Source organism: Rattus norvegicus, chromosome 6 (assembly GCF_021556685.1).
Source record: "Rattus norvegicus strain SHRSP/BbbUtx chromosome 6, alternate assembly SHRSP_T2T, whole genome shotgun sequence".
Lineage (NCBI taxonomy): Eukaryota > Metazoa > Chordata > Mammalia > Rodentia > Muridae > Rattus > Rattus norvegicus.
The window spans coordinates 80,160,760-80,177,034 of record NC_141539.1 but is presented as its reverse complement, the minus strand read 5'-3'; positions in this window follow the sequence as shown (position 1 = coordinate 80,177,034).

Sequence of the window (16,275 nt, the reverse complement as noted above, 5' to 3'; positions counted from 1 at the left end):
TCGTGTACATGTTAATACTTTCTCATGGTTTAACAAACTCACCGTTTTTTTTTTAGAGAAAATCTGCATAAAAATTCAATCATTCCTTATTCTTTCATTCCCTCATTATTTATTTTTAAGAGGATGGTGCCATTTCTCGGACATAAGGAGGTAAGAGCAGCTTAGGGGACTTTACGTTCACCTTTGAAACGGTTCACGATAAAGACAAAGGAGATGATACCGTCTACCAAACTCATGGGGATTTCCCAAGTGTTTTTGAAATCGATTTGTATTAACAATAAGCAAATGAGATAAAAATTGTCTGAAGAGTGAGTTTTCTGTGCGAGAATTCAGAGAATGAATTGTGTCATCTTTCAGTGATTGATAAGGACGATAAATGACCTTATATTTCAGTATACATTTCAATATTTCTTTCATATTGTTTATTTAGATTGATTTGGAAACCAAGAAGCTAACATTAAATCATTGAATTTTCCTATTTCTTCCGTTATTGAGGCAACAAGTAGTCATTATAGAATATTTAAGTACAGAGATCTATATATGAGAAGAGCCCTCTAAAGCAACCGTGGTTATTACATTGATGGTGTCCCTTTTATTCTTTTTCCACATAAGCTATTTCTGTGTGGAAGTAAACAGTCTATAGATCATTATTCACCCTCTCCCCTCTGGAATGGGTGTTTTATCCTGGCCTCTAAAAATAGTTCAGTAGCAATGTATGGCATGTCTAGTTTTCAAACATAAATAAATATTACTAGACCTTGTTTCAAGGTCCTCATTTTCCTAGGATGAATTATGAAATTGTATTTACTAAATACTAGAAACAACCATAGAATCCAAAGGGGTTTTTCTGCATAAAATTCATCCTAATGCTTTTGAGAATAATTCTATTTTCATCTTTTAAAACTGCATCAAAAGCCTGGCAGTGGTGATGCACACCTTTTATCCACCGCTCGGGAGACAGAGGCAGAGGCAGAGGCAGAGGCAGAGGCAGAGGCAGAGGCAGAGGCAGAGGCAGAGGCAGAGGCAGAGGCAGAGGCAGAGGCAGAGGCAGAGGCAGAGGCAGAGGCAGAGGCAGAGGCAGAGGCAGAGGCAGAGGCAGAGGCAGAGGCAGAGGCAGAGGCAGAGGCAGAGGCAGAGGCAGAGGCTGGCACATCTCTACAGCCTAGTCCATAGGTGAATTCCAGGATAGCTGAGGCTACACAGAGAAACCTTGCCTCTAAAACCAAACAAGCCTAAAACCTTCACTCTCTATTAATTATAAAGTTTTCTACCAATGTAAAAAAACAAGCCATAATAACAAAAAAAAGCATAATTGATTTCCCCCACCTTCTTGCACATTAAAGACAAGCCTTATAATCACAGTTTGCCTCATCCTCTCATGTTCTCTGGTAAAATTAAAGATCTACCTTTTCGATCTTGTAAGAGAGATTTAAAGAATGTTGTTTTGGTGTTTTTTTTCAAAGTTAGATATATTCTTTAAATTTTCCTTTGTTTTCCTAACTTTCTTACCTTTTGCATCACGGCATAATAAAATGCAGACACCATCATGACTCTTCTCTTCCTTCTCACTTTCTTTCTTTTTTCTTTTTATTTCTTTTGAGCAAGGTCTAAGGTCTAACTCTGTAGCCCTGGCTTGCCTGGAATTGACTCTGAAGACCTCTCTGGCTTTGAACTTACAGAGACCTGACTGCCTCTGCCTCTTGAGTGCTGGGATTAAAACTGTGCATCTCCACACATGGCTATGGTTTTATTATTTTTCTAACGGAAGTTCAAAGAGTACAGTTGAATGTTGAACATTAAAATTCTAGATGAAAAATGATACTGTGAATGGCTGCAGCCGAATGTACTGAGAATTGCTTGTGTCCCGGAACACTGCACTGAACACTGCACTCGATGCTGACAGCAGTGATTCAATAAAGAACGTACTGTAGAGGAGAGAGACGAAACCAATCTCCTTAACAAGCGATCAGTAGGGAGGGAGTGAACTTAACATAGGAAGGACATTGGGCTTTCTCTCAAATAAACCTGGAATATTAAAGGGAACCCTAGCTAATTACTCAGGGGATACACCAAAAGACACTCTGATCTCCAGGGTAGTACACAATCTATCCTTAGAAACCGTTAAGGATGGGAAAGAAAACCAACTGGAAGAAACAAAGCGCAAGCAATGACGGTTTTCTTTGCAACTAAAAGTAAGAAATGTCAGCAAATGTGACAGAAGGGGATATGAGTGAGGATCAACGCAAACCATCAAATAATTGAAATGACTAAATAGGCATGTGACAGTGTGAGAATATAAGAATACTAAAAAAAAATCAGAATAAGCCACCCGGAATAAATATCTCCCCTAAAACTGACCAAGAGATTCCTCACCAAACCTTTATAGCATCTCCCTGAGTCAGGCCCCACAGCCCCATCCCATCTGATCATGTAAGAGGCTAAGAAATTTCCCAGTGTTTCATGTGACGTTATTTCAAGAGCCAGAATTCCAATTCTAAAGTCCTTAAACACTACCGCCTGTCTCTTAGCACTCTTTCAAACACAAAACACTCAGAAATGGGGCAAACCAAGCACGAAACAGAACGCCAAATGTTCCATGGCCATCTCTACCCTGTCCCATTCCCTCACCTTACAAGGAAACAGAAACACTGTAATAAAGTAGATGGTCTTTGGGAAGGCATGTACAAATAAGGTTTCCCTTGTATGTTGTCTTTGAGATAACTCAAAGGGTTGCTAGTCTTGGATGATTAGAGAGAAGCAGAACATTTGAGGCATCAAAAAAGCAGCAAAAAGTCAAAAGATAGTAAAATTGAAGAGATTGTCAGAAATTTGATCAGACTGGATGACTTGTAAATATATTTTGAGATGATGTATGTAAGGTGGGTTCTTAGAGACCAGGTTGAAATGGTTATAGTGTGAAGGAAGTGTGGACAAAATTTCCTGTAGAAGATTCACCTTCTAGGCCATAGTGTGATCGGAATGTCGGTCGCCACTATAGAGAGTGTAATGTTACAGGTCCAGGGCCTAATTAAACCATCTTGGGATATTTGGTCTACTTAATATCCATATACTACCAACCTCTGCATGCGACCTAACGTCTCTGTGACTATTAAGCAAGTCATTTGGGATGTACAAAAGGACTGTTAGCTTCTACCAACCAAAGGCTAAGAATACTGTCAGAAAGTGTTCAGGTTTCAGAACTGATTCCCCCCTTTCCTCTAATTTGATGCTTCTACCAATGTAGTTGAAAAGTATCTTGATTTCTGGATGTCTTTGTTCTGGTTCTATAAAAATTTGGTGAAACTGCTATCTCATTGGAACACAGAATTTGGGTAACCTGAATCTGTGTTCCTGAGACATGGTCACTCATATTTGGCTCCCAGAGTAAGCTATCTCATATCCCCTTTGAGGAGAGAGTTGTGGGTTTTGGCATCAACAGTAGTTAGATTGTCATCAGCAGCCCATTGAAGATATGTGCCCTTCCTCGTAATCCACATCCACTTTGGATCCACATCCCATTTCCCAGGAATCACTGTGAAGGAAAACATTATAGCTGCCTCTCCTTAGAATCCACAAGCAGACGGTGCTGCTAGACTACAGACCTAACATATTTTCACTTACAAGTGAAGACTGACGAACAGAAAGTGATAGATAGAAGGCTTACGCAGTGTACTTGCAATAAATTCTCTTTTTCCTTTTATTGGATATTTTCCTTATTTACAATTCAAATGTTATCCCCTTTCCCAGTTTCCCCTCCAGCAAACCCCATCCCGTCCCTCCTCCTACTGCCTCCATGAGGGTGTTCCCCCATCCACCCACTTACTCCCTCCCTTCTTCCTGCCCTGGCTTCTGCTACACTAGGGCATCAAGCCTTCACAGAACCAAGGCCCTCTTTTTCCCATTGATGCCCAATAAGGCCATCCTCCACTACATATGTAGCTGGAGCCATGGTCCCTCCATATGTACTCTTTGGTTGGTGGTTTAGTCCCTAGGAGCTCTGAGGTGTCTGGTTGGCTGATACTGTTGTTCTTCCTATGGGGTGGCAAACCCCTTCAGTTCCTCCAGTCCTTTCTCTGATTCCTCCATTGGGGACTCCGTCATTTCATCATAAGGTCTTCTCCAATTCCTCTTTTAAAACATGGATTTGATTTTGTGCCGCAAAAAGGATGTGCATGAAATGTGAAAACTAAACTGTATATATTTAAATAATCTGCAGATTCAAATATACAAAGGTAAATTAAAGATAACGTACACATTTAGAGAAAAACATCAACTCATGTACTCTTAGTTTCTTAGTCAGATTCTCAGTGCCAGTGTTCTACCCCATAGACAAGCACCAGTGGTAGTTGCAAGAATGGGGGAGAAAAACAGGAGAGTAGTAGTTAAAATGTTAATTAGCCTAAATTATATATATATATATATATATACATATATATATGTATATATATATATATGTATGAGTAAGAAAACGTGCCTAGTCAGAGTAAAGATAACCCCTGTGATCAGTGTTGTGTTACATTAAGATATGTGGCAATGGAGACCCATCTGCCAAAGTATGACTTTTTTTTCTCTGCAGATATAACATGATTGCCATCTTGAAGTAAAGACTATCTTGGCTAGGTAGCCATGGCAACTAATTGATCAGAGCAATACAAAATAGCTAGGTGTATGTGCATGGTAATGGAGCTATTGATGCTACCTGGTAAATGGAGAAGGGGAAAGTGAGCAGGATGCTCACCCAGGAGTCCAGATATTACTTTATCTGGTTCTCTTGAAGCTATAAGTGATCCTGGGAGATGCTAGAGTATATAGGAAAGGAAGTGAAAAGTTAACAGAAATGGAGACCTCATGATTCAGCTTCCATGAGGTCATGTCTAGAGTGGGAATTTGTGATAATGAAGCTATTTTGACTTTACACATAGCTCTGAAAGTAACCCCTCCTCTATGCTCTCTGAGCAAGCCCATTAAAGTCACTGAATCACCAAGATGGACTTTGTTCATCTGTTGTTGGTGTCCTATCAGGGGTGAACAAGCACTTGCTCTCATTACCCCAGGAAAAGTTACTTAAGTCAGCATTAGTTCATACCAGATGGAGATCTGAGGGGGAAAGGAAGAGAAGCACAAATCTTGAAATGGAACTTACTTCCTGGATGTTGATAAAGGGGTAAATGCTATGATCACATATGGACGGGGCAAAGTACCACACTGGCAATGTCATCTCCATACATGAGCCTATTCACAATTCCCTAATGTGTTCTATGTGTTCTTGACATGACATAAAGCGTTAGCCAATGGCTCTAGAAAAGTGAGGTAAAGGGAATAAGAAAAAACATTTTTGCTACAGAGTAACTATTCTCTCTCTCTCTCTCTCTCTCTCTCTCTCTCTCTCTCTCTCTCACACACACACACACACACACACACACACACACACACACACACACACACACACACAGGAGATATTGCAAAGACAGGGTAAGATTTCCATAGCTGCTATAGTTTGCACTACAAATGTTTCCCAAAGCCCATAAGTTTAAGGCTTGCTCCTCAGAGCAGTACGGTGTTGGTTACTTTTCTGTGACTATGATCACCACCTGCTATGACCAAAGCAGAACTTGGGAGGCAGAGGCAGGCAGATGTCTGTGAGTTCAATGCCAGCCTTGTCTATATACCATGTTCCAGTCTAGCCAGGACTACACGATGAGACTATTTTTTAATCAAATGCAATAAAAATAAATAAATAAATAAATAAATAAATAAATAAATAAATAAATAAGAAAACAAATATCTAAAGGCTTTTAAAAATATTGAAATTAAAAGAAACAACCTAGAGGAGAAGAGGGCCTCAGCTCCAGAGACTTAGTCAGTCATGGCAGGAAGGGATGGAGCATGCCGCTGGCTTGGCAACCAGGAAGCAGAGATCACACCTCATCGCACACAGGAAGGAGAGAGAAAAAACAAAAGCAAGAAGAGGGGTCAAAGCCCACATCTTCTTCAACAAGGCTTTAACACCCAAATGTTCTATAACAGCACTCTTAGTGGTGGGCAGGCAGTCATACACGTGAACATGTGGGGTGCATTTCTCATTCAAACCCTGGCAGTTTGGATTGAAGAGGGTGGAGTTTTAAAGAGGTAAGGACTAGAGAGAGGCCTTTGGGTCATTGAGGACATATCCATGAAGGTCATAATGCACCTCCAGTTCCTTTCTTCTTTTCATTTGTTTTCAACCCATGAGATGAACTGTTTTGCTCTGCCATATGCCACGACCATGATTCACTGCCTTGGTACAAGCCCAAAGCAATGAGGTGGGCCAGTCATGGGCAGAAACCTCTATAACTGTGAGCCAAAATTAACCTTTACTCTTTATAAGTTAATCCTCTAAAGTTATTGGCACAAAACTTAAGGTTAATTTCGATACAGCATACTGCATGCATGTTTTAACTCTTGTATAAATATTATTATGTCCATGAGACTCATTTAAAAATACAAGGTTTAATCCTAGTCCTTTTAATAGCTGCTATTGCAAACTATTAAGCTTAAGTCGTTTAGGGAATACAACAATAATCAGGCAGTCAAACTCATGCTCATATTATAGCCTTCTCCATATTATCACCAAAATATGTATCGCGGGTTAAATTACTATGAATAGATAAGAGGGTCTTACCATTTCAGAGACTCACAGAATATGGCGTTTAAAGTTGGGTTTTTTTTTATTAATTTCAGGCTACTTTGACATTGAGACAAGTCAGCTCCCAGCAGCACCTCATCTGAACTGGAAGATGTGACGAGATGGATGGATGGTGCCTGCGCAAAGGTAACCAGCCACATGGCAGAATGTAGGTTAACATAATTGGGTTGTTCTAAGTTACGATCTAGTCAGAGGAGAGACTAGGTATATGGCCAAGGGATTTGCAGATATATCCTCAGAGTCTTATTTCTGGGAGCAAGGGGCTGGAAAGGACCAGAGCTAACTTCTACATAAGGTGTTTATAATAGTAACTGAAATAAGACTGACAGTTTCTGGCCTAGCAGTTTCTGCTTCTGTTTTCCTTGGTTCTAGACATCTTTGCTCAGAACATGCACAGACTTAATCTAATTTAAAACATTGTTTTAGAGCTGGAGAGACAGCTTGATGGTTAAGAGTGCTAGCTGTTGGGCTGGAGAGATGGCTCAACCGTTAAAGGCTAGGCTCACAACCAAAAATATAAGAGTGCTAGCTGTTCTGGCACAGGACCCAGTGTGAACTCTCTGCGCTCATATCTAAAAGCACAATACTCACCTGTAATTCCAGTCCCAGGGGATCTCACATTTTCATCTGACCTCCAACAGCACCAGGCACACATGTGGTACGCGTACATGCATGCAGGCAAAACACTCACACACATAAAAAAACGAAAGTAAAAATAAATGAATCTGTAAAATACTGTTTTATTTATCTGACTTGGAAATATTATTAATCCCATGTGACAACCTCATCAGGCACAACTTCAACTCATAACTCTTGCCATGGAGGATTAGTAATTATTATTCCAGTTGCTAATGCATTTCACTCTTCTAACAGAAAATTATTTAATTTTAACCCTAATTATGATTAGTCACACATATCTTAAAGCTAATCACGAGGCAAAAGAAGTTATTGATTTATTGATGATTTTTAATGCAAGTATTTTAAGCATTATGTGTTGAATGACATAATAATAATTTGAAGTAATAAACACAAACCTTATTGAATGCTTATTGGATGCCATGATCTTTTTAATTGCAGAGAGAATATATCTTCTGATTCTATGCAAATGTCACCTGCCAACTAAAAAGCCTATGGCCTATGAAAAAGGGTAGAATAGAAGGTGGGATGTCCTGGAGGTGGCAAGAATTCTGGGATAGAGCCAGGTGTGGGAGATTCGACTGAGAAGATGTGACTGGACAGACGCATGGTGCCTGAGCCCAGGTAACCAGCCACGTGGCAGAATGTAGAGTCAGTAGGTTATAATACCTTATGATTTAGTCAGAGAAGAGCTTAACTATGCAACTCAAGTATTTATAAATATATCTTGAGTCTGAATCATATTCCTGGGAACATGGAGCTGGGAGAAAGACCCAGTCTTAACTTCTACATTTATTTTATATATAGCAAAAGATCTATTCCTTATAGCAACCATGTAACGTGGGATTGTGGATACTCTCATCTTACAGCTTATAAAGAAACTAAAACAGAGATCTCTCACCCCAAAATGACACTAGTACTAATGGGTAGAACTAGAGAGATAAGTCAGGAAAACCAACGAAGCAACTAGGGGATTGAGCCTTGGCAGGACCAAGGGCTTCTCCTCCCATTGGTGCCCAACAAGGCCATCCTCTGCTACATACGCAGCGGGAGCCATGGGTCTGTCCATCTTCGGATGGTGGTTTAGTCCCTAGGAGCTCTGGTTGTTTGGTATTGTTGTTCTTATGCGGTTGTATAGGATGATGTCATTATGCAGCAAGGCGGGTCCAGGATAAGGTGTAGCCTATCATTGAATGAGAAGAAAGGATAGGCGGAGAAAAGTCTAGAAAGGAGGATGATCCAGATACAGGTGGACTGGGTCAATTTTGTCTTGGCTAGATGGCTGGTTTAAATCTTTATTAATTGGCAGTAAATTTGATGCGTAGATGTACTGTGGATTGAGACTCAACATGTAAATCTAATTGCTAAATTACAAGTTTCTGGAACTTTGATTTACTGGGCTAAAGAGGACAGTGTGTGAAAGAAATGACTGAGAGGCAGTTGGAGCAGGTGGATCTGGTTCTGTTGCCTGTAAGGAGTGAGAACGCACAAGGGCCCGCAGAACGAAGTGTGTGTGTGTGTGTGTGTGTGTGTGTGTGTGTGTGTGTGTGTGTGTGTGTGTGTGTGCGCGCGCCAGGCACTTTAACTACCTCCTAGGGAAGCGTGCAGAGAGGGCAGCTAAAAGGGCAGAGTAGCAGTTGGAGTGAGCGGATCCGGCTCTCAGGAACTGATAGGAAAGGATCCTTTTTCAATCTTACCACAACAGGGTTGCTAACCCCTTCAGGCCCCTCAATTCTTTCTCTAACTGCTCCAATGGGGACCCCGTTCTCAGTTCAGTGGTTGGCTGGGATGGTCTACGGTCTACCTCTGTGTTTGTCGTGCTCTGGCAGAGCCTCTCAGGAGACAGCTGTCAGGCTCCTGTCAGCATGCACTTCTTGTCATCCACAATATTGTCTGGGTTTGGTGGCTGTATGTGTATGGACTGGATTCCCAGGAGGGGCAGTCTCTGGAGGACCTTTTCTTCAGTCTTTGCTCCAAACTTTGTCACCGTGTTTCCTCCTATGAATATTTTTGTTCCCCCTTCTAAGAAGAACTGAAGCATCCACACGTTGGTTGTCCTCCTTCTTGAGCTTCATGTGGTCTGTGGATTGTATCTTGGGAAATTTGAGCTTTTGGGCTAATATCCACTTGTCAAAACAACATAGCCAAACTTATGGAACACAATGAAAGCAGTGCTAAGAGGAAAACTCATAGCTCTGAGTGCCTGCAAAGAGAAACTGGACAGAGCATACATTAGCAGCTTCACAACACACATAAAAACTCTAGAACAAAAAGAAGCAAATACACCCGAGAAGAATAAAAGGCAGGAAATAATCAAACTCAGGACTGAAATCAACCAAGTAGAAACAAAAAGAACGATATAAGAAGCAACGAAACCAGGAGATGGTTCTCTGAGAAAATCAACAAGATAGATAAATCCTTTGCCAGACTAACCACAGGGCAGAGAGACTGTATCCAAATTAATAAAATAAAAAATGAAGAGGGAGACATAACAACAGAAACTGAGGAAATTTAAAAAAATCATCAGATTCTACTACAAAAGTCTATATTCAACAAAACTTGAAAATCTTGATGAAATGGACAATTTTCTAGACAGATATCAGGTATCAAAATTAAATCAGGATCCCCATAACTCCTAAAGAAATAGAAGCAGTCATTAAAAGTCTCCCAAACAATACAAGTCCAGGTCCAGATGGGTTTAGTGCAGAATTCTATCAGACCTTCAAAGAAGACCTAATACCAATACTGTCCAAATTATTCCACAAAATAGAAACAGCCAGTGCACTACCCAATTCCTTCTATGAAGCCACAATTACGCTTATATCTAAACCACACAAAGACCCAACAAAGAAAGAGAACTTCAGACCAAAATCTCTTATGAATATTGATGCAAAAATACTCAATAAAATTCTCACAAACCAAATCCAAGAATACATCAAAACAATCATCCATCATGATCAAGTAGACTTCATCCCAGGTATTCAGGGATGGTTTAATATATGAAAATCCATCAATGTAATCCACTGTGTAAACAAACTCAAAGAAAAAAAAAACACATGATCATCTCATTAAATGCTGAGAAAGCATTTGACAAAATTCAACACCCCTTCTTGTTGAAAGTCTTGGAAAAATCAGGAGTTCAAGGCCTATACCTAAACATAGTAAAAGCAATATACAGCAAACCAGTAGCCAACACAAACTAAATGGAGAGAATCTTGAAACAGTCCTACTAAAATCAGGGACTAGACAAGGCTGCCCACTCTCTCCCTACTTATTCAATATAGTTCTCGAAGTCTTAGCCAGAGAAATCAGACAACAAAAGGAGGTCAAAGGGATACAGATTGGAAAGGAAGAAGTCAAAATATCACTATTTGCAGATGATATGATAGTGTACCTAAGTGACTCCAAAAGTTCCACCAGAGAACTACTTAACCTGATAAAGGACTTTGAAAAAGTGACTGTATATAAAATTTACTCAAACAAATCAGTAGCCTTCCTCTACTCAAACAGGCTGAGAAAGAAATTAGGAAAAGAACATCTTTCACAATAGTCACAAATAATATAAAATACCTCCTGGTGACTCTAACCAAGCAAGTGAAAGATCTGTATGATATTCTTTTCTTCAAGTCCTTGAAGAAGACCTCAGAAGATGGAAGATCCCCCGTGCTCATGGATTGGCAGGATTAATATTGTAAAAATGCCCATCTTGTCACCTGAGTTTTTGATCCTAACCATTCCGATTGGTGTGAAGTGGAATCTCACGGTTGTTTAATTTGCATTTCCCTGATGACTAAGGATGTTGAACATTTCTTTAGGAGCTTCTCAGCCATTCAATATTCCTCACTTTAAACAATTCTTTGTTTAGCTCTGTATCCCATTTTTAATAGCGTTATTTGATTCTCTGGAGTCTGATTTCTTGTGTTCTTTATACATTTTGGATATTAGCCCTTGGTCCTGTGAAGGCTGGATGCCCCAGTGTAGGGGAATGCCAGGGAGGGGAGGCAGGAAGGTGTGAGTTTCTAGGTAGGGGAGCACCCTCATAGAAGCAGGTGGAGCGGGGATGGAATAGGGGGTTGCTGGAGGGGAAACTGGGAAAGGGGATAGATAACATTTGAAATGTAAATAAAGAAAACATCCAATTTTTTAAAAAAATGGATCCCATCTCTTAGCAATGTTGTGTTGCGGGCTTAATTCTAATAGGAATTTTAGGAGACATTCAAACCATAGCGTGTCCCATGGCATAGCAAAATAGAACTGATGAAAACCAGTGCAAAAGAGAAAATGTCAAAAACAATCGTGGTTGGGGCAGCCACATGTATACAGAGAAGAAAGACAGTGGAGACAAGTCACTGAAGCACTGAAATTTAAGAGTATAGAAAGAATTTCTTTGCCCAGAAACTGTTTAAAAAATTAAAAGCAAGATAATCTTTCACAAAAGCAACTTTTAAATGTTATATTTTTGATTAGCATGTGTTCACATTAAATAACATGTGCATACTAATGAGGTTTAATGTAATATTTCATTATATGTATTTACTGAGAACTTCAAATTCAACCTCCCTTTACCTATCTCTCCCCACCCTTCCTAACCATTAGCAGTCACTATCCCATACAGTCTGACTTTGCAAACTGCAGCATGAGAGGACAGGCAGTATATACTTTCAGTGCCTGGTTTATTTAAGGACGAAGTCCTTCATTTCCATGTACCCCTGCTTTGGGGATGAATAATATTGTATTGCATATATATGTATTATACATATCTCAGGCTTCACATTTATATAGCCATTGATGAGTGCCACAATCATCATGAGCTCACCGGTGTCTCTTTGTTATGTTGATTTCGCTTCCTTCGGATGCAGAGAGTGGGATAGCTGGGTTATATATACAGTAGATATATTTTTAAGCTTTATTCTTTGAGCAACCTCTATGACGTTCTCCATAACAGCTGTTCATGAATTACGTTATCATCGTCAGTATATAACAACTCCTTTTTCTCCACATCTTTCCAGCATTCGTCAGTTTTTAATTTTTGATAATCGCCATTCTAACTGGGAACAACGATATGGCATTGCAATATTTGTTTGTTTTATAAAACAAAATTTCACTCTGTTGGCTGGGTTCAATCTCATGAGCAAAAACGATCCTTCAGCCAATGTGGGGACTCCAGATGTGCACCAGCAGCAGTATTATAGGTTCAAGTTTTGTTCCCATGACGATTACTGATAGTGAAAACTTTTTATAAATTCACTGGCCACTCATTTAGCCATATCTTATTTTTGTTTTGCTTTTTGTTTTATGAGACGGGATTTCTCTGCATAGTCTTGGCTGTCCTGGAACTCAAACTGTAGACCAAGCTGGTCTCAAACTGAGAGATATGACTGTCTTTACCTCCTGGGTTTTGATCATGTTTTAATGAGTTTATTTGATTTTTTTTGTAAGTATTTTCAGTATTTGTAAGTGTACTCATCATTTGCAGATGACTAGATGGCAAATACTTTTTAGATTATTTTTGCTCTGTTGGAATTTCCTTTTGTTGTACAGAACCTTTTGCTTTGGATACCATTTGTCTCTTTTGTTATGTTTATACTGTGTTTTTAGCACACGCAAAAAAAAACATTGCCCACACAAATGTCTTGAATCATTTCCTTGATTTTTTTCTTTGAATGGATTTACAGTTAGAGCTTTCCATGTAGGTCTTTGATTGATTTTGAGTTGATTGGGGGGAGGGGGTAGGATAAAAGATACAGACCAAGCTTGAGTCTTCTATATATGGATATACACTTCCCCCAGCAGCATTTGTCGAATAGGCTGTCGTTTCTCCGCTGTATACTTTGGGTACCTGTGTTAAGACGTAGTTGGCTGTAGATGTGTTGGCTTGGCTCTGAAATCTCTGTTCTGTCCATGGGTATAGATGTCTGATCTTATGTTAGTACCAGAGAGTTTCAACTATTAGAAATCTGTGGTATATCTGACATCAATTGCTGTGGTGCCTCCAACTTTGTTCTTGTTGTTCACTACTGCCTTGGTTCTTCAGGGTCCTTATGTGCCTATATAAACTTCAAAATGTTGTTTTCTAGTTCTAGTATACTCAGGGGATTGCACTGAATGTACAGAATGCATTGAATAATGTAATACTGGCAATTAAAAACCCATTTAAAAAATTCTGATCAAGATCTGGCCCGAATGAAGACTTAACCTGTTGGTTGGGCCAGCTCAATCACTTTGGCAAAGGATCACCAACCCCCTAGGAAGGTGAGTTAACCTTAAGCCAGGCTCAGGAGATGGAATGATTAGTCCTTTCATAAGATACCGAATGAGCATCTCCTTCCCAGAATTTGTATCCAGGGGCCGAACGTAGCCTTACATCCTAAACCTGTTGCTTTTCTCAATTATTCAAAATTATTCAGATAAGCATAACTTCTTTTCTTCTATTCTATGTGCATGGTTTTTTTTTTAAACACCTTGGGCTTTCCACATTGTTCAGGGCTTCTTTCCTCTAAAGCCTCCCCCTGCCCTGTGGCTGCTTGTCTACTATGTCTGACCTCCATGACAGTGTAAATGACATGGATTCTTTCACATTTGCCTCTGTAATCCTCCTCTAGGCAGGTTTAGAGCTGATCCTGGGAGTTTTCCTTTTAAACTCTAATAAACATCGTTCTTGAGTTTCTTGTTGAAGCCATTCTTAATTTTTTTTTTCATTAACAAGACAAGGAACCCGGATCAGGGAACCCTGATTTCTTTTGTATCATCTGGTAGCCATGAAGGAACCCCAGTAATAATGCTAATATGGCCATTTGGAGATTGTTAACATTTTCACCCATGAATCTTTTCCTACTTTAGTGTTTGCCTTCTACAATTTCTTAGATGAGTACTGATTTGTTTTCAGATGTCCCTCATATCCTTGGTAAATGTATTTTTTTTTATTTTGCCTGTGGCTATTGTGAATGGGATTTTTAGATTTCTTTCTCAACATAGTCATTATGGGTGTGTAAAAATGCCATTGACTTAAAAACTGCCTTCAGTATTCTGCAACTTCCTTTAGTTACTTTGTCAGTTCCCTTTCACACGTAATTTGTTCAGCTTCTTTAATCATAAAAGAACAATGAATTTTATTTTTCCACATCTATTGAGATGTTCATATGATTTTTGTCCTTTGTTCTGTTAATGTGATGTGTTATATGTTGATTAAAAAACCACAGCTTAAAGGGAATAAGAGAGAGTTTGTACTGAGTAATTTTGAGTGGTCATAGCCTAGGAACCCAGATTTATGTCACTCCAGGCTCTAGTGCCAATACGGAAGTAGTTCCACAGGTTTTCATGGTGTTGTAGAGCAAAAATGCCCTAAATCAAGGCAACTTTAAAATACACTAGTAGATACAGAAGACAGGCAGGTACAAGGAGATGGGGTAGCTAGCTATTCTATAAACCCAGGATAATGTTTGATGACATTATTAGCTCTTGGATCAGCAGAAGTTAGTGTTATTCTAAGATAATAGCTTCTAAGAGGTTTAAAAATGTATTATCATGAGGTGTCTGGCTGTAGCAGTAAACATTTAAAAAAGAATCTACCGTCCCACACTCTAGCAGGCCACATGGCATCTGCAGGGTATTTTCATCTTGATCAACAAAGTGTCTCAACCTGACTCACTAAGTTTCCAATTTCCATCCCAAGCTGTCGAGCCAGCTACTCTCTGGGCCCTGCAGCAGCCACCCTCTGGTGACTCTCTGCTGTGGGACTGTGCTCACATTCTCAGAATCTGCCCCCTGTGGTTACAGTCACAACTCCCAGTAACCCCTTAAAGTCAAAACTCAAGAAGCTTGTAATTTATCTATCAGATTTATATCAGTAAATCCTCACCCGGCAAAACGTCCACACGATAAACTCTGAGCCAATTAATATTAATATAAACTGCCCACCTGGATAAGTCAAATTGTCCTATAAAAATCCATGCCTTATGAAATATTCATAACTACCTGGGCCCCTTACGGCCACACAGATCTGGGTCCTCCTTCTCCTCCTCCATCTTGTTTCTCCTCTCCCTTCCTCCTCTCTCTCCTCCAAAACTCTGTGTCTGCCTTACCTTTTCACTGCCCAATCACAGGCCTTGCCTTATCCTGTGCCTGCCTTCAACCCACCTATAGACATCAATTCACATGTGGCAAGAAATGGCTGGTTCAGAAGGCTAAAGCTAGACCAACATTAAGCACTTATGGACCTACAAAATTCCATTTTCTCCACAATACTGAAATAACAGTCATTTCATTGGTCTCCGCAGACATACAAACTCCTTTCATGAGTCTTTGGCTCAGAGTTTGACCCAGCTTCTTTTTAGGAATATTTGTTCACAGTATTTATTAACTTGTATATGTGTGTGTTCTAGTTTCTACCGCATCCATGTCTTCGGTCAAAGAAGAGACTGTGATTATTAAGATTAGCCCCACTAAAGAGAAGTTGGCCACCAAGCATTGGAAAGGGCAGTAAACAAGCCTTTGGGGAAAGACCCCACCCACATTATTTTAAAACAGAGTCCACAAGATTTGTCTACCCCTAGAATATAAACTCCATGGGGGGGGGTGACAATCCATGCCAAGCTGGCACTCATAGTTGGCAGGGCCATCACATGGTACCGGTCTGAAATGCATGGAAGGTGGAAGATTGGCAGGGTGGCGGGGGTGCAGGGTGGGGGATTAGGGGTAGATTTTTCCTCCATGGTTTGAGAGAGCCACTGAGACCAAGCAATGTGTCCCCACAAGAAGGCCTGAGAGCCCACTGTGTGAAAGTGTGAAGGTAAAGCCTGGATTGCCTTGGAGACTCCATGATGTTGGAGATGCCAGAACTGTGAAACATCTGCCAAGGAGAACTGCAATATGAGTTGAACCAGTTCAAAAGGGAGACGTGTGGTGCATATGGTAGAAATATTATTGTTTGCTTTTTTTAATTTTGAAGTTAGCTT